An 18,550-nucleotide genomic window follows, 5' to 3' on the forward strand; every position below is an offset into this window, starting at 1 on the left:
CAGTCCCAGCGTCAGTGCGAGGTGAACCGATAGCCACAGTAAGCAGCGGTCGTCGCGAAAACTCAGTATTCTTAAAACGGAAATTTTCGTCTTGTTGAGAATGGCGTCACTGGTTTGCACCCGCATTCGCCCAAGCATGTCACATGTGTGCGAAAATGTTTGCTCCTCTTTACGTAAAACCGCACGCAGCCGGTAGGATTCGAACCTACGCTCCCAGGGGGAATCTGATTTCGAGTCAGACGCCTTAACCACTCGGCCACGACTGCCGTTAGCGCGGTGCTCTCCCGACACATACAACTGCTACCGTTTCAAGCACTGTGGTGTCAGAAAACGGCGTAGCTGCATTATTTTCCGTAGCGTTTCCACCGCTACCAGACGAATCGCTACCAAAGTATTAAAATTTCCGCCCGGACAGGGACTTGAACCCTGGACCCTTAGGTTAAAAGCCTAATGCTCTACCGACTGAGCTATCCGGGCTCACACGAGCCTGCAAAACCTCACACGATGCACAACTATACATTGACTCATGTCCTTTACTGTTGTGCAATCGCTGCATGGGGCCGTTACTAATAAAACGTCGCCTAAATGCTGCCTACAAGCCTATCGCGCTAAGCTCGTAACACACTATCGAAGACTGCTGGCACACGATGCAACAACAAATTGCACCAGTTGTTACGTCTCATACGTTGGAGCAGAGAATTTACGTGTTTTGTCGACAATCACTGGGCAATTGGAAAATTCACAAGCATTTCGAATGCAATGTTTTCCACGTTTTCGCTCATTTCACGATTCCGTTGAAGACGTTCTTCACCACCTGACACAGAAAAAGGAATGCAGTCGGTAGGATATTTTTAATTCTTTTGCTTCTAAGGGAGTTAGTTGTCTAGTGAGTTCCTCTTATGGCATGCACTAGACAACCACAACAGCTACAGGAGAGAGTCATTTTTGTTGCCAGCGGTAGTTGCATTATCACAAACGCAGGGTAATTCCATTGGCGTCGCATCAAAACGAATACCTGCCGAAACCCGGGATCGAACCAGGGACCTTTAGATCTTCAGTCTAACGCTCTCCCAACTGAGCTATTTCGGCCGACGTTGAAAGCCGCCATTCGCATGTGTTCGTTAACCTCTGCCTCGTTGCCAATTTCACAGTCACCTTCGTCTGATAAGACACAGGGACGCTGAAAGGCGAGCAGCCAATGCAGTGAAGTTCCACACACATTTCTTCTGCTTCCGTCATCGTAACAAGCAAACATGTCGACTCGATTCGTGTAATATTGACTTCGCTGACTTGACGTGACGCCACGCTGACGCTAGAAAACCCGTGCTATATCGAAGCCAGGGGCAACTCGTGTGCAGAGAACGAGACACAAGAAGGAGTGAGCCTCTCCACCATATGAGAGGCAGTATCTAGCAGATACACACGGTAAAACATTCAACTTGCGTTAGCTCATAAATTGCTACACGTCATCGTCTGCAAGCTAAACTGGACACATCTGCACTGCCCAGTGAGGCACCACTTGTACTAACACCTGGTGGACGGCTGTGAGACGAGGAGATGAGCTGCGGCTTCTGGGCGCGACTGTAACGCTGCGCCCTGGATCAAATAACACTGCACATTGCTGGTGACCCACGTGTTTAGTAGTGACACAACTGCTAGGATGCAGCTGAACGTCCGCCCTTTGAGAGCGAGAAAATTTGCGCAGTCGGCAGGACTCGAACCTACGCTCCCAGAGGGAATCTGATTTCAAGTCAGACGCCTTAACCACTCGGCCACGACTGCCGGTGGCGGAAGCGACTCCCGACAAGTGAAACCGCCATCCTTAGACGCAATCTGATGGCAGAAGACGGCGTTGCCTCGCTCTTTCCTGTAGGGTTTCCATTAGCCGTTAAGAAAGTGTATTAATTTTCGCCTAGACAGGGACTTGAACCCAGGACCGTTTGGTGGAAAACCTAACGCTCTACCGACTCAGCTATGCGGGCCCACGCACGAGCATTATCGTACAGCTGCGTGGTGTGCGAGTGATTCGCATTTCGTAATTACTGGCTTATGGCTCCAATGGCGACTTCACCGACTTCCCACTGACGCACCGCTGACGCTAGTTTTCTGTCGTCTTAAAACGATGGACATACCTACAAGCAGCTGCGAGATCTTAAGAAAAGAAACGCTGCACCACTGCTTTTGCCGCACTCGAATGATTGAAATTGCGATTCTTAAAAAGAAAATGAAATGTTCGCTCTGTCCAACACTTTCGAGCACATCTGTGTACTCACGATATCAGCGACGGCTTTCTGCAGTCCCAGCGTCAGTGCGAGGTGAACCGATAGCCACAGTAAGCAGCGGTCGTCGCGAAAACTCAGTATTCTTAAAACGGAAATTTTCGTCTTGTTGAGAATGGCGTCACTGGTTTGCACCCGCATTCGCCCAAGCATGTCACATGTGTGCGAAAATGTTTGCTCCTCTTTACGTAAAACCGCACGCAGCCGGTAGGATTCGAACCTACGCTCCCAGGGGGAATCTGATTTCGAGTCAGACGCCTTAACCACTCGGCCACGACTGCCGTTAGCGCGGTGCTCTCCCGACACATACAACTGCTACCGTTTCAAGCACTGTGGTGTCAGAAAACGGCGTAGCTGCATTATTTTCCGTAGCGTTTCCACCGCTACCAGACGAATCGCTACCAAAGTATTAAAATTTCCGCCCGGACAGGGACTTGAACCCTGGACCCTTAGGTTAAAAGCCTAACGCTCTACCGACTGAGCTATCCGGGCTCACACGAGCCTGCAAAACCTCACACGATGCACAACTATACATTGACTCATGTCCTTTACTGTTGTGCAATCGCTGCATGGGGCCGTTACTAATAAAACGTCGCCTAAATGCTGCCTACAAGCCTATCGCGCTAAGCTCGTAACACACTATCGAAGACTGCTGGCACACGATGCAACAACAAATTGCACCAGTTGTTACGTCTCATACGTTGGAGCAGAGAATTTACGTGTTTTGTCGACAATCACTGGGCAATTGGAAAATTCACAAGCATTTCGAATGCAATGTTTTCCACGTTTTCGCTCATTTCACGATTCCGTTGAAGACGTTCTTCACCACCTGACACAGAAAAAGGAATGCAGTCGGTAGGATATTTTTAATTCTTTTGCTTCTAAGGGAGTTAGTTGTCTAGTGAGTTCCTCTTATGGCATGCACTAGACAACCACAACAGCTACAGGAGAGAGTCATTTTTGTTGCCAGCGGTAGTTGCATTATCACAAACGCAGGGTAATTCCATTGGCGTCGCATCAAAACGAATACCTGCCGAAACCCGGGATCGAACCAGGGACCTTTAGATATTCAGTCTAACGCTCTCCCAACTGAGCTATTTCGGCCGACGTTGAAAGCCGCCATTCGCATGTGTTCGTTAACCTCTGCCTCGTTGCCAATTTCACAGTCACCTTCGTCTGATAAGACACAGGGACGCTGAAAGGCGAGCAGCCAATGCAGTGAAGTTCCACACACATTTCTTCTGCTTCCGTCATCGTAACAAGCAAACATGTCGACTCGATTCGTGTAATATTGACTTCGCTGACTTGACGTGACGCCACGCTGACGCTAGAAAACCCGTGCTATATCGAAGCCAGGGGCAACTCGTGTGCAGAGAACGAGACACAAGAAGGAGTGAGCCTCTCCACCATATGAGAGGCAGTATCTAGCAGATACACACGGTAAAACATTCAACTTGCGTTAGCTCATAAATTGCTACACGTCATCGTCTGCAAGCTAAACTGGACACATCTGCACTGCCCAGTGAGGCACCACTTGTACTAACACCTGGTGGACGGCTGTGAGACGAGGAGATGAGCTGCGGCTTCTGGGCGCGACTGTAACGCTGCGCCCTGGATCAAATAACACTGCACATTGCTGGTGACCCACGTGTTTAGTAGTGACACAACTGCTAGGATGCAGCTGAACGTCCGCCCTTTGAGAGCGAGAAAATTTGCGCAGTCGGCAGGACTCGAACCTACGCTCCCAGAGGGAATCTGATTTCAAGTCAGACGCCTTAACCACTCGGCCACGACTGCCGGTGGCGGAAGCGACTCCCGACAAGTGAAACCGCCATCCTTAGACGCAATCTGATGGCAGAAGACGGCGTTGCCTCGCTCTTTCCTGTAGGGTTTCCATTAGCCGTTAAGAAAGTGTATTAATTTTCGCCTAGACAGGGACTTGAACCCAGGACCGTTTGGTGGAAAACCTAACGCTCTACCGACTCAGCTATGCGGGCCCACGCACGAGCATTATCAAAAAATGGCTCTGAGCACTATGGGACTCAACTGCTGTGGTCATAAGTCCCCTAGAACTTAGAACTACTTAAACCTAACTAACCTAAGGACATCACACACATCCATGCCCGAGGCAGGATTCGAACCTGCGACCGTAGCGGTCGTGCGGTTCCAGACTGTAGCGCCTTTAACCGCTTGGCCACTCCGGCCGGCACGAGCATTATCGAACAGCTGCGTGGTGTGCGAGTGATTCGCATTTCGTAATTACTGGCTTATGGCTCCAATGGCGACTTCACCGACTTCCCACTGACGCACCGCTGACGCTAGTTTTCTGTCGTCTTAAAACGATGGACATACCTACAAGCAGCTGCGAGATCTTAAGAAAAGAAACGCTGCACCACTGCTTTTGCCGCACTCGAATGATTGAAATTGCGATTCTTAAAAAGAAAATGAAATGTTCGCTCTGTCCAACACTTTCGAGCACATCTGTGTACTCACGATATCAGCGACGGCTTTCTGCAGTCCCAGCGTCAGTGCGAGGTGAACCGATAGCCACAGTAAGCAGCGGTCGTCGCGAAAACTCAGTATTCTTAAAACGGAAATTTTCGTCTTGTTGAGAATGGCGTCACTGGTTTGCACCCGCATTCGCCCAAGCATGTCACATGTGTGCGAAAATGTTTGCTCCTCTTTACGTAAAACCGCACGCAGCCGGTAGGATTCGAACCTACGCTCCCAGGGGGAATCTGATTTCGAGTCAGACGCCTTAACCACTCGGCCACGACTGCCGTTAGCGCGGTGCTCTCCCGACACATACAACTGCTACCGTTTCAAGCACTGTGGTGTCAGAAAACGGCGTAGCTGCATTATTTTCCGTAGCGTTTCCACCGCTACCAGACGAATCGCTACCAAAGTATTAAAATTTCCGCCCGGACAGGGACTTGAACCCTGGACCCTTAGGTTAAAAGCCTAATGCTCTACCGACTGAGCTATCCGGGCTCACACGAGCCTGCAAAACCTCACACGATGCACAACTATACATTGACTCATGTCCTTTACTGTTGTGCAATCGCTGCATGGGGCCGTTACTAATAAAACGTCGCCTAAATGCTGCCTACAAGCCTATCGCGCTAAGCTCGTAACACACTATCGAAGACTGCTGGCACACGATGCAACAACAAATTGCACCAGTTGTTACGTCTCATACGTTGGAGCAGAGAATTTACGTGTTTTGTCGACAATCACTGGGCAATTGGAAAATTCACAAGCATTTCGAATGCAATGTTTTCCACGTTTTCGCTCATTTCACGATTCCGTTGAAGACGTTCTTCACCACCTGACACAGAAAAAGGAATGCAGTCGGTAGGATATTTTTAATTCTTTTGCTTCTAAGGGAGTTAGTTGTCTAGTGAGTTCCTCTTATGGCATGCACTAGACAACCACAACAGCTACAGGAGAGAGTCATTTTTGTTGCCAGCGGTAGTTGCATTATCACAAACGCAGGGTAATTCCATTGGCGTCGCATCAAAACGAATACCTGCCGAAACCCGGGATCGAACCAGGGACCTTTAGATCTTCAGTCTAACGCTCTCCCAACTGAGCTATTTCGGCCGACGTTGAAAGCCGCCATTCGCATGTGTTCGTTAACCTCTGCCTCGTTGCCAATTTCACAGTCACCTTCGTCTGATAAGACACAGGGACGCTGAAAGGCGAGCAGCCAATGCAGTGAAGTTCCACACACATTTCTTCTGCTTCCGTCATCGTAACAAGCAAACATGTCGACTCGATTCGTGTAATATTGACTTCGCTGACTTGACGTGACGCCACGCTGACGCTAGAAAACCCGTGCTATATCGAAGCCAGGGGCAACTCGTGTGCAGAGAACGAGACACAAGAAGGAGTGAGCCTCTCCACCATATGAGAGGCAGTATCTAGCAGATACACACGGTAAAACATTCAACTTGCGTTAGCTCATAAATTGCTACACGTCATCGTCTGCAAGCTAAACTGGACACATCTGCACTGCCCAGTGAGGCACCACTTGTACTAACACCTGGTGGACGGCTGTGAGACGAGGAGATGAGCTGCGGCTTCTGGGCGCGACTGTAACGCTGCGCCCTGGATCAAATAACACTGCACATTGCTGGTGACCCACGTGTTTAGTAGTGACACAACTGCTAGGATGCAGCTGAACGTCCGCCCTTTGAGAGCGAGAAAATTTGCGCAGTCGGCAGGACTCGAACCTACGCTCCCAGAGGGAATCTGATTTCAAGTCAGACGCCTTAACCACTCGGCCACGACTGCCGGTGGCGGAAGCGACTCCCGACAAGTGAAACCGCCATCCTTAGACGCAATCTGATGGCAGAAGACGGCGTTGCCTCGCTCTTTCCTGTAGGGTTTCCATTAGCCGTTAAGAAAGTGTATTAATTTTCGCCTAGACAGGGACTTGAACCCAGGACCGTTTGGTGGAAAACCTAACGCTCTACCGACTCAGCTATGCGGGCCCACGCACGAGCATTATCGTACAGCTGCGTGGTGTGCGAGTGATTCGCATTTCGTAATTACTGGCTTATGGCTCCAATGGCGACTTCACCGACTTCCCACTGACGCACCGCTGACGCTAGTTTTCTGTCGTCTTAAAACGATGGACATACCTACAAGCAGCTGCGAGATCTTAAGAAAAGAAACGCTGCACCACTGCTTTTGCCGCACTCGAATGATTGAAATTGCGATTCTTAAAAAGAAAATGAAATGTTCGCTCTGTCCAACACTTTCGAGCACATCTGTGTACTCACGATATCAGCGACGGCTTTCTGCAGTCCCAGCGTCAGTGCGAGGTGAACCGATAGCCACAGTAAGCAGCGGTCGTCGCGAAAACTCAGTATTCTTAAAACGGAAATTTTCGTCTTGTTGAGAATGGCGTCACTGGTTTGCACCCGCATTCGCCCAAGCATGTCACATGTGTGCGAAAATGTTTGCTCCTCTTTACGTAAAACCGCACGCAGCCGGTAGGATTCGAACCTACGCTCCCAGGGGGAATCTGATTTCGAGTCAGACGCCTTAACCACTCGGCCACGACTGCCGTTAGCGCGGTGCTCTCCCGACACATACAACTGCTACCGTTTCAAGCACTGTGGTGTCAGAAAACGGCGTAGCTGCATTATTTTCCGTAGCGTTTCCACCGCTACCAGACGAATCGCTACCAAAGTATTAAAATTTCCGCCCGGACAGGGACTTGAACCCTGGACCCTTAGGTTAAAAGCCTAATGCTCTACCGACTGAGCTATCCGGGCTCACACGAGCCTGCAAAACCTCACACGATGCACAACTATACATTGACTCATGTCCTTTACTGTTGTGCAATCGCTGCATGGGGCCGTTACTAATAAAACGTCGCCTAAATGCTGCCTACAAGCCTATCGCGCTAAGCTCGTAACACACTATCGAAGACTGCTGGCACACGATGCAACAACAAATTGCACCAGTTGTTACGTCTCATACGTTGGAGCAGAGAATTTACGTGTTTTGTCGACAATCACTGGGCAATTGGAAAATTCACAAGCATTTCGAATGCAATGTTTTCCACGTTTTCGCTCATTTCACGATTCCGTTGAAGACGTTCTTCACCACCTGACACAGAAAAAGGAATGCAGTCGGTAGGATATTTTTAATTCTTTTGCTTCTAAGGGAGTTAGTTGTCTAGTGAGTTCCTCTTATGGCATGCACTAGACAACCACAACAGCTACAGGAGAGAGTCATTTTTGTTGCCAGCGGTAGTTGCATTATCACAAACGCAGGGTAATTCCATTGGCGTCGCATCAAAACGAATACCTGCCGAAACCCGGGATCGAACCAGGGACCTTTAGATCTTCAGTCTAACGCTCTCCCAACTGAGCTATTTCGGCCGACGTTGAAAGCCGCCATTCGCATGTGTTCGTTAACCTCTGCCTCGTTGCCAATTTCACAGTCACCTTCGTCTGATAAGACACAGGGACGCTGAAAGGCGAGCAGCCAATGCAGTGAAGTTCCACACACATTTCTTCTGCTTCCGTCATCGTAACAAGCAAACATGTCGACTCGATTCGTGTAATATTGACTTCGCTGACTTGACGTGACGCCACGCTGACGCTAGAAAACCCGTGCTATATCGAAGCCAGGGGCAACTCGTGTGCAGAGAACGAGACACAAGAAGGAGTGAGCCTCTCCACCATATGAGAGGCAGTATCTAGCAGATACACACGGTAAAACATTCAACTTGCGTTAGCTCATAAATTGCTACACGTCATCGTCTGCAAGCTAAACTGGACACATCTGCACTGCCCAGTGAGGCACCACTTGTACTAACACCTGGTGGACGGCTGTGAGACGAGGAGATGAGCTGCGGCTTCTGGGCGCGACTGTAACGCTGCGCCCTGGATCAAATAACACTGCACATTGCTGGTGACCCACGTGTTTAGTAGTGACACAACTGCTAGGATGCAGCTGAACGTCCGCCCTTTGAGAGCGAGAAAATTTGCGCAGTCGGCAGGACTCGAACCTACGCTCCCAGAGGGAATCTGATTTCAAGTCAGACGCCTTAACCACTCGGCCACGACTGCCGGTGGCGGAAGCGACTCCCGACAAGTGAAACCGCCATCCTTAGACGCAATCTGATGGCAGAAGACGGCGTTGCCTCGCTCTTTCCTGTAGGGTTTCCATTAGCCGTTAAGAAAGTGTATTAATTTTCGCCTAGACAGGGACTTGAACCCAGGACCGTTTGGTGGAAAACCTAACGCTCTACCGACTCAGCTATGCGGGCCCACGCACGAGCATTATCGTACAGCTGCGTGGTGTGCGAGTGATTCGCATTTCGTAATTACTGGCTTATGGCTCCAATGGCGACTTCACCGACTTCCCACTGACGCACCGCTGACGCTAGTTTTCTGTCGTCTTAAAACGATGGACATACCTACAAGCAGCTGCGAGATCTTAAGAAAAGAAACGCTGCACCACTGCTTTTGCCGCACTCGAATGATTGAAATTGCGATTCTTAAAAAGAAAATGAAATGTTCGCTCTGTCCAACACTTTCGAGCACATCTGTGTACTCACGATATCAGCGACGGCTTTCTGCAGTCCCAGCGTCAGTGCGAGGTGAACCGATAGCCACAGTAAGCAGCGGTCGTCGCGAAAACTCAGTATTCTTAAAACGGAAATTTTCGTCTTGTTGAGAATGGCGTCACTGGTTTGCACCCGCATTCGCCCAAGCATGTCACATGTGTGCGAAAATGTTTGCTCCTCTTTACGTAAAACCGCACGCAGCCGGTAGGATTCGAACCTACGCTCCCAGGGGGAATCTGATTTCGAGTCAGACGCCTTAACCACTCGGCCACGACTGCCGTTAGCGCGGTGCTCTCCCGACACATACAACTGCTACCGTTTCAAGCACTGTGGTGTCAGAAAACGGCGTAGCTGCATTATTTTCCGTAGCGTTTCCACCGCTACCAGACGAATCGCTACCAAAGTATTAAAATTTCCGCCCGGACAGGGACTTGAACCCTGGACCCTTAGGTTAAAAGCCTAATGCTCTACCGACTGAGCTATCCGGGCTCACACGAGCCTGCAAAACCTCACACGATGCACAACTATACATTGACTCATGTCCTTTACTGTTGTGCAATCGCTGCATGGGGCCGTTACTAATAAAACGTCGCCTAAATGCTGCCTACAAGCCTATCGCGCTAAGCTCGTAACACACTATCGAAGACTGCTGGCACACGATGCAACAACAAATTGCACCAGTTGTTACGTCTCATACGTTGGAGCAGAGAATTTACGTGTTTTGTCGACAATCACTGGGCAATTGGAAAATTCACAAGCATTTCGAATGCAATGTTTTCCACGTTTTCGCTCATTTCACGATTCCGTTGAAGACGTTCTTCACCACCTGACACAGAAAAAGGAATGCAGTCGGTAGGATATTTTTAATTCTTTTGCTTCTAAGGGAGTTAGTTGTCTAGTGAGTTCCTCTTATGGCATGCACTAGACAACCACAACAGCTACAGGAGAGAGTCATTTTTGTTGCCAGCGGTAGTTGCATTATCACAAACGCAGGGTAATTCCATTGGCGTCGCATCAAAACGAATACCTGCCGAAACCCGGGATCGAACCAGGGACCTTTAGATCTTCAGTCTAACGCTCTCCCAACTGAGCTATTTCGGCCGACGTTGAAAGCCGCCATTCGCATGTGTTCGTTAACCTCTGCCTCGTTGCCAATTTCACAGTCACCTTCGTCTGATAAGACACAGGGACGCTGAAAGGCGAGCAGCCAATGCAGTGAAGTTCCACACACATTTCTTCTGCTTCCGTCATCGTAACAAGCAAACATGTCGACTCGATTCGTGTAATATTGACTTCGCTGACTTGACGTGACGCCACGCTGACGCTAGAAAACCCGTGCTATATCGAAGCCAGGGGCAACTCGTGTGCAGAGAACGAGACACAAGAAGGAGTGAGCCTCTCCACCATATGAGAGGCAGTATCTAGCAGATACACACGGTAAAACATTCAACTTGCGTTAGCTCATAAATTGCTACACGTCATCGTCTGCAAGCTAAACTGGACACATCTGCACTGCCCAGTGAGGCACCACTTGTACTAACACCTGGTGGACGGCTGTGAGACGAGGAGATGAGCTGCGGCTTCTGGGCGCGACTGTAACGCTGCGCCCTGGATCAAATAACACTGCACATTGCTGGTGACCCACGTGTTTAGTAGTGACACAACTGCTAGGATGCAGCTGAACGTCCGCCCTTTGAGAGCGAGAAAATTTGCGCAGTCGGCAGGACTCGAACCTACGCTCCCAGAGGGAATCTGATTTCAAGTCAGACGCCTTAACCACTCGGCCACGACTGCCGGTGGCGGAAGCGACTCCCGACAAGTGAAACCGCCATCCTTAGACGCAATCTGATGGCAGAAGACGGCGTTGCCTCGCTCTTTCCTGTAGGGTTTCCATTAGCCGTTAAGAAAGTGTATTAATTTTCGCCTAGACAGGGACTTGAACCCAGGACCGTTTGGTGGAAAACCTAACGCTCTACCGACTCAGCTATGCGGGCCCACGCACGAGCATTATCGTACAGCTGCGTGGTGTGCGAGTGATTCGCATTTCGTAATTACTGGCTTATGGCTCCAATGGCGACTTCACCGACTTCCCACTGACGCACCGCTGACGCTAGTTTTCTGTCGTCTTAAAACGATGGACATACCTACAAGCAGCTGCGAGATCTTAAGAAAAGAAACGCTGCACCACTGCTTTTGCCGCACTCGAATGATTGAAATTGCGATTCTTAAAAAGAAAATGAAATGTTCGCTCTGTCCAACACTTTCGAGCACATCTGTGTACTCACGATATCAGCGACGGCTTTCTGCAGTCCCAGCGTCAGTGCGAGGTGAACCGATAGCCACAGTAAGCAGCGGTCGTCGCGAAAACTCAGTATTCTTAAAACGGAAATTTTCGTCTTGTTGAGAATGGCGTCACTGGTTTGCACCCGCATTCGCCCAAGCATGTCACATGTGTGCGAAAATGTTTGCTCCTCTTTACGTAAAACCGCACGCAGCCGGTAGGATTCGAACCTACGCTCCCAGGGGGAATCTGATTTCGAGTCAGACGCCTTAACCACTCGGCCACGACTGCCGTTAGCGCGGTGCTCTCCCGACACATACAACTGCTACCGTTTCAAGCACTGTGGTGTCAGAAAACGGCGTAGCTGCATTATTTTCCGTAGCGTTTCCACCGCTACCAGACGAATCGCTACCAAAGTATTAAAATTTCCGCCCGGACAGGGACTTGAACCCTGGACCCTTAGGTTAAAAGCCTAATGCTCTACCGACTGAGCTATCCGGGCTCACACGAGCCTGCAAAACCTCACACGATGCACAACTATACATTGACTCATGTCCTTTACTGTTGTGCAATCGCTGCATGGGGCCGTTACTAATAAAACGTCGCCTAAATGCTGCCTACAAGCCTATCGCGCTAAGCTCGTAACACACTATCGAAGACTGCTGGCACACGATGCAACAACAAATTGCACCAGTTGTTACGTCTCATACGTTGGAGCAGAGAATTTACGTGTTTTGTCGACAATCACTGGGCAATTGGAAAATTCACAAGCATTTCGAATGCAATGTTTTCCACGTTTTCGCTCATTTCACGATTCCGTTGAAGACGTTCTTCACCACCTGACACAGAAAAAGGAATGCAGTCGGTAGGATATTTTTAATTCTTTTGCTTCTAAGGGAGTTAGTTGTCTAGTGAGTTCCTCTTATGGCAAGCACTAGACAACCACAACAGCTACAGGAGAGAGTCATTTTTGTTGCCAGCGGTAGTTGCATTATCACAAACGCAGGGTAATTCCATTGGCGTCGCATCAAAACGAATACCTGCCGAAACCCGGGATCGAACCAGGGACCTTTAGATCTTCAGTCTAACGCTCTCCCAACTGAGCTATTTCGGCCGACGTTGAAAGCCGCCATTCGCATGTGTTCGTTAACCTCTGCCTCGTTGCCAATTTCACAGTCACCTTCGTCTGATAAGACACAGGGACGCTGAAAGGCGAGCAGCCAATGCAGTGAAGTTCCACACACATTTCTTCTGCTTCCGTCATCGTAACAAGCAAACATGTCGACTCGATTCGTGTAATATTGACTTCGCTGACTTGACGTGACGCCACGCTGACGCTAGAAAACCCGTGCTATATCGAAGCCAGGGGCAACTCGTGTGCAGAGAACGAGACACAAGAAGGAGTGAGCCTCTCCACCATATGAGAGGCAGTATCTAGCAGATACACACGGTAAAACATTCAACTTGCGTTAGCTCATAAATTGCTACACGTCATCGTCTGCAAGCTAAACTGGACACATCTGCACTGCCCAGTGAGGCACCACTTGTACTAACACCTGGTGGACGGCTGTGAGACGAGGAGATGAGCTGCGGCTTCTGGGCGCGACTGTAACGCTGCGCCCTGGATCAAATAACACTGCACATTGCTGGTGACCCACGTGTTTAGTAGTGACACAACTGCTAGGATGCAGCTGAACGTCCGCCCTTTGAGAGCGAGAAAATTTGCGCAGTCGGCAGGACTCGAACCTACGCTCCCAGAGGGAATCTGATTTCAAGTCAGACGCCTTAACCACTCGGCCACGACTGCCGGTGGCGGAAGCGACTCCCGACAAGTGAAACCGCCATCCTTAGACGCAATCTGATGGCAGAAGACGGCGTTGCCTCGCTCTTTCCTGTAGGGTTTCCATTAGCCGTTAAGAAAGTGTATTAATTTTCGCCTAGACAGGGACTTGAACCCAGGACCGTTTGGTGGAAAACCTAACGCTCTACCGACTCAGCTATGCGGGCCCACGCACGAGCATTATCGTACAGCTGCGTGGTGTGCGAGTGATTCGCATTTCGTAATTACTGGCTTATGGCTCCAATGGCGACTTCACCGACTTCCCACTGACGCACCGCTGACGCTAGTTTTCTGTCGTCTTAAAACGATGGACATACCTACAAGCAGCTGCGAGATCTTAAGAAAAGAAACGCTGCACCACTGCTTTTGCCGCACTCGAATGATTGAAATTGCGATTCTTAAAAAGAAAATGAAATGTTCGCTCTGTCCAACACTTTCGAGCACATCTGTGTACTCACGATATCAGCGACGGCTTTCTGCAGTCCCAGCGTCAGTGCGAGGTGAACCGATAGCCACAGTAAGCAGCGGTCGTCGCGAAAACTCAGTATTCTTAAAACGGAAATTTTCGTCTTGTTGAGAATGGCGTCACTGGTTTGCACCCGCATTCGCCCAAGCATGTCACATGTGTGCGAAAATGTTTGCTCCTCTTTACGTAAAACCGCACGCAGCCGGTAGGATTCGAACCTACGCTCCCAGGGGGAATCTGATTTCGAGTCAGACGCCTTAACCACTCGGCCACGACTGCCGTTAGCGCGGTGCTCTCCCGACACATACAACTGCTACCGTTTCAAGCACTGTGGTGTCAGAAAACGGCGTAGCTGCATTATTTTCCGTAGCGTTTCCACCGCTACCAGACGAATCGCTACCAAAGTATTAAAATTTCCGCCCGGACAGGGACTTGAACCCTGGACCCTTAGGTTAAAAGCCTAATGCTCTACCGACTGAGCTATCCGGGCTCACACGAGCCTGCAAAACCTCACACGATGCACAACTATACATTGACTCATGTCCTTTACTGTTGTGCAATCGCTGCATGGGGCCGTTACTAATAAAACGTCGCCTAAATGCTGCCTACAAGCCTATCGCGCTAAGCTCGTAACACACTATCGAAGACTGCTGGCACACGATGCAACAACAAATTGCACCAGTTGTTACGTCTCATACGTTGGAGCAGAGAATTTACGTGTTTTGTCGACAATCACTGGGCAATTGGAAAATTCACAAGCATTTCGAATGCAATGTTTTCCACGTTTTCGCTCATTTCACGATTCCGTTGAAGACGTTCTTCACCACCTGACACAGAAAAAGGAATGCAGTCGGTAGGATATTTTTAATTCTTTTGCTTCTAAGGGAGTTAGTTGTCTAGTGAGTTCCTCTTATGGCATGCACTAGACAACCACAACAGCTACAGGAGAGAGTCATTTTTGTTGCCAGCGGTAGTTGCATTATCACAAACGCAGGGTAATTCCATTGGCGTCGCATCAAAACGAATACCTGCCGAAACCCGGGATCGAACCAGGGACCTTTAGATCTTCAGTCTAACGCTCTCCCAACTGAGCTATTTCGGCCGACGTTGAAAGCCGCCATTCGCATGTGTTCGTTAACCTCTGCCTCGTTGCCAATTTCACAGTCACCTTCGTCTGATAAGACACAGGGACGCTGAAAGGCGAGCAGCCAATGCAGTGAAGTTCCACACACATTTCTTCTGCTTCCGTCATCGTAACAAGCAAACATGTCGACTCGATTCGTGTAATATTGACTTCGCTGACTTGACGTGACGCCACGCTGACGCTAGAAAACCCGTGCTATATCGAAGCCAGGGGCAACTCGTGTGCAGAGAACGAGACACAAGAAGGAGTGAGCCTCTCCACCATATGAGAGGCAGTATCTAGCAGATACACACGGTAAAACATTCAACTTGCGTTAGCTCATAAATTGCTACACGTCATCGTCTGCAAGCTAAACTGGACACATCTGCACTGCCCAGTGAGGCACCACTTGTACTAACACCTGGTGGACGGCTGTGAGACGAGGAGATGAGCTGCGGCTTCTGGGCGCGACTGTAACGCTGCGCCCTGGATCAAATAACACTGCACATTGCTGGTGACCCACGTGTTTAGTAGTGACACAACTGCTAGGATGCAGCTGAACGTCCGCCCTTTGAGAGCGAGAAAATTTGCGCAGTCGGCAGGACTCGAACCTACGCTCCCAGAGGGAATCTGATTTCAAGTCAGACGCCTTAACCACTCGGCCACGACTGCCGGTGGCGGAAGCGACTCCCGACAAGTGAAACCGCCATCCTTAGACGCAATCTGATGGCAGAAGACGGCGTTGCCTCGCTCTTTCCTGTAGGGTTTCCATTAGCCGTTAAGAAAGTGTATTAATTTTCGCCTAGACAGGGACTTGAACCCAGGACCGTTTGGTGGAAAACCTAACGCTCTACCGACTCAGCTATGCGGGCCCACGCACGAGCATTATCGTACAGCTGCGTGGTGTGCGAGTGATTCGCATTTCGTAATTACTGGCTTATGGCTCCAATGGCGACTTCACCGACTTCCCACTGACGCACCGCTGACGCTAGTTTTCTGTCGTCTTAAAACGATGGACATACCTACAAGCAGCTGCGAGATCTTAAGAAAAGAAACGCTGCACCACTGCTTTTGCCGCACTCGAATGATTGAAATTGCGATTCTTAAAAAGAAAATGAAATGTTCGCTCTGTCCAACACTTTCGAGCACATCTGTGTACTCACGATATCAGCGACGGCTTTCTGCAGTCCCAGCGTCAGTGCGAGGTGAACCGATAGCCACAGTAAGCAGCGGTCGTCGCGAAAACTCAGTATTCTTAAAACGGAAATTTTCGTCTTGTTGAGAATGGCGTCACTGGTTTGCACCCGCATTCGCCCAAGCATGTCACATGTGTGCGAAAATGTTTGCTCCTCTTTACGTAAAACCGCACGCAGCCGGTAGGATTCGAACCTACGCTCCCAGGGGGAATCTGATTTCGAGTCAGACGCCTTAACCACTCGGCCACGACTGCCGTTAGCGCGGTGCTCTCCCGACACATACAACTGCTACCGTTTCAAGCACTGTGGTGTCAGAAAACGGCGTAGCTGCATTATTTTCCGTAGCGTTTCCACCGCTACCAGACGAATCGCTACCAAAGTATTAAAATTTCCGCCCGGACAGGGACTTGAACCCTGGACCCTTAGGTTAAAAGCCTAATGCTCTACCGACTGAGCTATCCGGGCTCACACGAGCCTGCAAAACCTCACACGATGCACAACTATACATTGACTCATGTCCTTTACTGTTGTGCAATCGCTGCATGGGGCCGTTACTAATAAAACGTCGCCTAAATGCTGCCTACAAGCCTATCGCGCTAAGCTCGTAACACACTATCGAAGACTGCTGGCACACGATGCAACAACAAATTGCACCAGTTGTTACGTCTCATACGTTGGAGCAGAGAATTTACGTGTTTTGTCGACAATCACTGGGCAATTGGAAAATTCACAAGCATTTCGAATGCAATGTTTTCCACGTTTTCGCTCATTTCACGATTCCGTTGAAGACGTTCTTCACCACCTGACACAGAAAAAGGAATGCAGTCGGTAGGATATTTTTAATTCTTTTGCTTCTAAGGGAGTTAGTTGTCTAGTGAGTTCCTCTTATGGCATGCACTAGACAACCACAACAGCTACAGGAGAGAGTCATTTTTGTTGCCAGCGGTAGTTGCATTATCACAAACGCAGGGTAATTCCATTGGCGTCGCATCAAAACGAATACCTGCCGAAACCCGGGATCGAACCAGGGACCTTTAGATCTTCAGTCTAACGCTCTCCCAACTGAGCTATTTCGGCCGACGTTGAAAGCCGCCATTCGCATGTGTTCGTTAACCTCTGCCTCGTTGCCAATTTCACAGTCACCTTCGTCTGATAAGACACAGGGACGCTGAAAGGCGAGCAGCCAATGCAGTGAAGTTCCACACACATTTCTTCTGCTTCCGTCATCGTAACAAGCAAACATGTCGACTCGATTCGTGTAATATTGACTTCGCTGACTTGACGTGACGCCACGCTGACGCTAGAAAACCCGTGCTATATCGAAGCCAGGGGCAACTCGTGTGCAGAGAACGAGACACAAGAAGGAGTGAGCCTCTCCACCATATGAGAGGCAGTATCTAGCAGATACACACGGTAAAACATTCAACTTGCGTTAGCTCATAAATTGCTACACGTCATCGTCTGCAAGCTAAACTGGACACATCTGCACTGCCCAGTGAGGCACCACTTGTACTAACACCTGGTGGACGGCTGTGAGACGAGGAGATGAGCTGCGGCTTCTGGGCGCGACTGTAACGCTGCGCCCTGGATCAAATAACACTGCACATTGCTGGTGACCCACGTGTTTAGTAGTGACACAACTGCTAGGATGCAGCTGAACGTCCGCCCTTTGAGAGCGAGAAAATTTGCGCAGTCGGCAGGACTCGAACCTACGCTCCCAGAGGGAATCTGATTTCAAGTCAGACGCCTTAACCACTCGGCCACGACTGCCGGTGGCGGAAGCGACTCCCGACAAGTGAAACCGCCATCCTTAGACGCAATCTGATGGCAGAAGACGGCGTTGCCTCGCTCTTTCCTGTAGGGTTTCCATTAGCCGTTAAGAAAGTGTATTAATTTTCGCCTAGACAGGGACTTGAACCCAGGACCGTTTGGTGGAAAACCTAACGCTCTACCGACTCAGCTATGCGGGCCCACGCACGAGCATTATCGAACAGCTGCGTGGTGTGCGAGTGATTCGCATTTCGTAATTACTGGCTTATGGCTCCAATGGCGACTTCACCGACTTCCCACTGACGCACCGCTGACGCTAGTTTTCTGTCGTCTTAAAACGATGGACATACCTACAAGCAGCTGCGAGATCTTAAGAAAAGAAACGCTGCACCACTGCTTTTGCCGCACTCGAATGATTGAAATTGCGATTCTTAAAAAGAAAATGAAATGTTCGCTCTGTCCAACACTTTCGAGCACATCTGTGTACTCACGATATCAGCGACGG

The 18,550-nt window shown here is 49.7% G+C and overlaps 32 non-coding genes across 32 annotated transcripts; all 32 read right to left on the reverse strand.

Annotated features, from left to right (window-relative positions):
* Positions 1 to 184: 184 nt before the first annotated feature.
* Positions 185 to 266, reverse strand: Trnas-cga (transfer RNA serine (anticodon CGA)). Its single transcript has one exon. It is a non-coding gene; the product is annotated as a tRNA-Ser (tRNA).
* A 138-nt stretch (positions 267 to 404) lies between these two features.
* Positions 405 to 477, reverse strand: Trnak-uuu (transfer RNA lysine (anticodon UUU)). Its single transcript has one exon. It is a non-coding gene; the product is annotated as a tRNA-Lys (tRNA).
* A 539-nt stretch (positions 478 to 1,016) lies between these two features.
* On the reverse strand, positions 1,017 to 1,089 carry Trnaf-gaa (transfer RNA phenylalanine (anticodon GAA)). The gene has a single exon. It is a non-coding gene; the product is annotated as a tRNA-Phe (tRNA).
* Positions 1,090 to 1,700: 611 nt separating this feature from the next.
* Positions 1,701 to 1,782, reverse strand: Trnas-uga (transfer RNA serine (anticodon UGA)). Its single transcript has one exon. It is a non-coding gene; the product is annotated as a tRNA-Ser (tRNA).
* Positions 1,783 to 2,478: 696 nt separating this feature from the next.
* Positions 2,479 to 2,560, reverse strand: Trnas-cga (transfer RNA serine (anticodon CGA)). The gene has a single exon. It is a non-coding gene; the product is annotated as a tRNA-Ser (tRNA).
* A 138-nt stretch (positions 2,561 to 2,698) lies between these two features.
* Positions 2,699 to 2,771, reverse strand: Trnak-uuu (transfer RNA lysine (anticodon UUU)). The gene has a single exon. It is a non-coding gene; the product is annotated as a tRNA-Lys (tRNA).
* Positions 2,772 to 3,310: 539 nt separating this feature from the next.
* On the reverse strand, positions 3,311 to 3,383 carry Trnaf-gaa (transfer RNA phenylalanine (anticodon GAA)). Its single transcript has one exon. It is a non-coding gene; the product is annotated as a tRNA-Phe (tRNA).
* Positions 3,384 to 3,994: 611 nt separating this feature from the next.
* Trnas-uga (transfer RNA serine (anticodon UGA)) lies at positions 3,995 to 4,076 on the reverse strand. Its single transcript has one exon. It is a non-coding gene; the product is annotated as a tRNA-Ser (tRNA).
* Positions 4,077 to 4,977: 901 nt separating this feature from the next.
* On the reverse strand, positions 4,978 to 5,059 carry Trnas-cga (transfer RNA serine (anticodon CGA)). Its single transcript has one exon. It is a non-coding gene; the product is annotated as a tRNA-Ser (tRNA).
* A 138-nt stretch (positions 5,060 to 5,197) lies between these two features.
* Positions 5,198 to 5,270, reverse strand: Trnak-uuu (transfer RNA lysine (anticodon UUU)). The gene has a single exon. It is a non-coding gene; the product is annotated as a tRNA-Lys (tRNA).
* A 539-nt stretch (positions 5,271 to 5,809) lies between these two features.
* On the reverse strand, positions 5,810 to 5,882 carry Trnaf-gaa (transfer RNA phenylalanine (anticodon GAA)). The gene has a single exon. It is a non-coding gene; the product is annotated as a tRNA-Phe (tRNA).
* Positions 5,883 to 6,493: 611 nt separating this feature from the next.
* Trnas-uga (transfer RNA serine (anticodon UGA)) lies at positions 6,494 to 6,575 on the reverse strand. Its single transcript has one exon. It is a non-coding gene; the product is annotated as a tRNA-Ser (tRNA).
* A 696-nt stretch (positions 6,576 to 7,271) lies between these two features.
* Positions 7,272 to 7,353, reverse strand: Trnas-cga (transfer RNA serine (anticodon CGA)). Its single transcript has one exon. It is a non-coding gene; the product is annotated as a tRNA-Ser (tRNA).
* Positions 7,354 to 7,491: 138 nt separating this feature from the next.
* On the reverse strand, positions 7,492 to 7,564 carry Trnak-uuu (transfer RNA lysine (anticodon UUU)). Its single transcript has one exon. It is a non-coding gene; the product is annotated as a tRNA-Lys (tRNA).
* A 539-nt stretch (positions 7,565 to 8,103) lies between these two features.
* On the reverse strand, positions 8,104 to 8,176 carry Trnaf-gaa (transfer RNA phenylalanine (anticodon GAA)). The gene has a single exon. It is a non-coding gene; the product is annotated as a tRNA-Phe (tRNA).
* A 611-nt stretch (positions 8,177 to 8,787) lies between these two features.
* On the reverse strand, positions 8,788 to 8,869 carry Trnas-uga (transfer RNA serine (anticodon UGA)). The gene has a single exon. It is a non-coding gene; the product is annotated as a tRNA-Ser (tRNA).
* A 696-nt stretch (positions 8,870 to 9,565) lies between these two features.
* Positions 9,566 to 9,647, reverse strand: Trnas-cga (transfer RNA serine (anticodon CGA)). Its single transcript has one exon. It is a non-coding gene; the product is annotated as a tRNA-Ser (tRNA).
* A 138-nt stretch (positions 9,648 to 9,785) lies between these two features.
* On the reverse strand, positions 9,786 to 9,858 carry Trnak-uuu (transfer RNA lysine (anticodon UUU)). Its single transcript has one exon. It is a non-coding gene; the product is annotated as a tRNA-Lys (tRNA).
* A 539-nt stretch (positions 9,859 to 10,397) lies between these two features.
* Trnaf-gaa (transfer RNA phenylalanine (anticodon GAA)) lies at positions 10,398 to 10,470 on the reverse strand. The gene has a single exon. It is a non-coding gene; the product is annotated as a tRNA-Phe (tRNA).
* A 611-nt stretch (positions 10,471 to 11,081) lies between these two features.
* On the reverse strand, positions 11,082 to 11,163 carry Trnas-uga (transfer RNA serine (anticodon UGA)). The gene has a single exon. It is a non-coding gene; the product is annotated as a tRNA-Ser (tRNA).
* A 696-nt stretch (positions 11,164 to 11,859) lies between these two features.
* Positions 11,860 to 11,941, reverse strand: Trnas-cga (transfer RNA serine (anticodon CGA)). Its single transcript has one exon. It is a non-coding gene; the product is annotated as a tRNA-Ser (tRNA).
* Positions 11,942 to 12,079: 138 nt separating this feature from the next.
* Trnak-uuu (transfer RNA lysine (anticodon UUU)) lies at positions 12,080 to 12,152 on the reverse strand. The gene has a single exon. It is a non-coding gene; the product is annotated as a tRNA-Lys (tRNA).
* A 539-nt stretch (positions 12,153 to 12,691) lies between these two features.
* Trnaf-gaa (transfer RNA phenylalanine (anticodon GAA)) lies at positions 12,692 to 12,764 on the reverse strand. The gene has a single exon. It is a non-coding gene; the product is annotated as a tRNA-Phe (tRNA).
* Positions 12,765 to 13,375: 611 nt separating this feature from the next.
* Positions 13,376 to 13,457, reverse strand: Trnas-uga (transfer RNA serine (anticodon UGA)). The gene has a single exon. It is a non-coding gene; the product is annotated as a tRNA-Ser (tRNA).
* A 696-nt stretch (positions 13,458 to 14,153) lies between these two features.
* Positions 14,154 to 14,235, reverse strand: Trnas-cga (transfer RNA serine (anticodon CGA)). Its single transcript has one exon. It is a non-coding gene; the product is annotated as a tRNA-Ser (tRNA).
* A 138-nt stretch (positions 14,236 to 14,373) lies between these two features.
* Trnak-uuu (transfer RNA lysine (anticodon UUU)) lies at positions 14,374 to 14,446 on the reverse strand. The gene has a single exon. It is a non-coding gene; the product is annotated as a tRNA-Lys (tRNA).
* Positions 14,447 to 14,985: 539 nt separating this feature from the next.
* Positions 14,986 to 15,058, reverse strand: Trnaf-gaa (transfer RNA phenylalanine (anticodon GAA)). The gene has a single exon. It is a non-coding gene; the product is annotated as a tRNA-Phe (tRNA).
* Positions 15,059 to 15,669: 611 nt separating this feature from the next.
* Trnas-uga (transfer RNA serine (anticodon UGA)) lies at positions 15,670 to 15,751 on the reverse strand. Its single transcript has one exon. It is a non-coding gene; the product is annotated as a tRNA-Ser (tRNA).
* Positions 15,752 to 16,447: 696 nt separating this feature from the next.
* Positions 16,448 to 16,529, reverse strand: Trnas-cga (transfer RNA serine (anticodon CGA)). Its single transcript has one exon. It is a non-coding gene; the product is annotated as a tRNA-Ser (tRNA).
* Positions 16,530 to 16,667: 138 nt separating this feature from the next.
* Trnak-uuu (transfer RNA lysine (anticodon UUU)) lies at positions 16,668 to 16,740 on the reverse strand. The gene has a single exon. It is a non-coding gene; the product is annotated as a tRNA-Lys (tRNA).
* A 539-nt stretch (positions 16,741 to 17,279) lies between these two features.
* Positions 17,280 to 17,352, reverse strand: Trnaf-gaa (transfer RNA phenylalanine (anticodon GAA)). The gene has a single exon. It is a non-coding gene; the product is annotated as a tRNA-Phe (tRNA).
* Positions 17,353 to 17,963: 611 nt separating this feature from the next.
* On the reverse strand, positions 17,964 to 18,045 carry Trnas-uga (transfer RNA serine (anticodon UGA)). Its single transcript has one exon. It is a non-coding gene; the product is annotated as a tRNA-Ser (tRNA).
* Positions 18,046 to 18,550: the final 505 nt, after the last annotated feature.

Source organism: Schistocerca cancellata, unplaced genomic scaffold (genome assembly GCF_023864275.1).
Source record: "Schistocerca cancellata isolate TAMUIC-IGC-003103 unplaced genomic scaffold, iqSchCanc2.1 HiC_scaffold_414, whole genome shotgun sequence".
Taxonomy (NCBI): Eukaryota; Metazoa; Arthropoda; class Insecta; order Orthoptera; family Acrididae; genus Schistocerca; species Schistocerca cancellata.